Below are 1,091 nucleotides of genomic sequence, written 5' to 3' on the forward strand. Positions count from 1 at the left end.
ATATTTCCTAACATAACTAAAAAGAAAATGTTCTCTAGTATATTAATATTATACAAATTGGATCTCAAAATTGGTGGATGCATGCTATGATGACACATTCATTTTCAAAACATTATACAATGACATGTGTCAACTTCCTATATTTAATGGATGAGAATAACTTAGGTTTGGAGTTGGTGTAAAAGGCACCCTTTACGCCTGCTAGCCAGTTCAACCAACAAATTTATACTCAATACACCTTATTACACACAATTATAACCTAGTTAAAACCCCAAATATTCCTCAAATATGTTCAAAGCTTCTTCTCCAAATGGTAAACCAAAGGCAGACTCTCCTCCTCCTCCTCACACCGGGGCTCCATTCCTCCATAGTCATCACTGGAGTTGTTTTTGAAGCTTGAAAAAGATGCTGATCCGCCATTAGTCTAGTGTCATAATCTCATAGTTTGATTTCTCATGATTTGGTGGTTTTCCCTTATTTTAATTTTAAAATATTAATGGGTTTTTGGGTTTTTTTTTGAGATGTCAATTTGTTGACTTAGTATGGGTTTTTCTGTTTTTTTTTTTTATTGGATTCTTAAATGTAATTCGAAATAAAGGTTTGAAATAGTCTATACTCTTCAAGTGCATAACACATTTTAGATGTAACTATAAATATTCTGGCAAAGAACAACACTTTATATACAATTTATAAGATCTAGACTTAAGTGATTATTAATTTATTATTTTTTAATAAAATTATTCTAAAATTTTAAAAGTTGTATTATAATCCAAATTCTTCATCTAATTCATCCAATCTTTATTTGTTTTTTACATATGGTGTATTATAAAAATAAAGTAGCAACTTTCTTATTTCTTATTACTACACTACATGTATTTAGTTGGTTTTTTTTTTCTTTGAGAGGTAAATTTAGTTGGTTGGTGCCATACAACTAAAACCTACAAGTATGTCTATCTAAATTTTATCAACAAAGCCTAAAATAATAGGGTAGAAAAAAGAAAAATCTAAAGCATAAACTATTAAAATGTGTAGTTGTGACGTAGAAGTATAGCTAATCCCATGAACTAAAAAAAAAAAAAAAAAAAAAAAAC

Source organism: Quercus suber, unplaced genomic scaffold, assembly GCF_002906115.3.
Source record: "Quercus suber isolate HL8 unplaced genomic scaffold, Cork oak 2.0 scaffold_180, whole genome shotgun sequence".
Classification (NCBI taxonomy): domain Eukaryota; kingdom Viridiplantae; phylum Streptophyta; class Magnoliopsida; order Fagales; family Fagaceae; genus Quercus; species Quercus suber.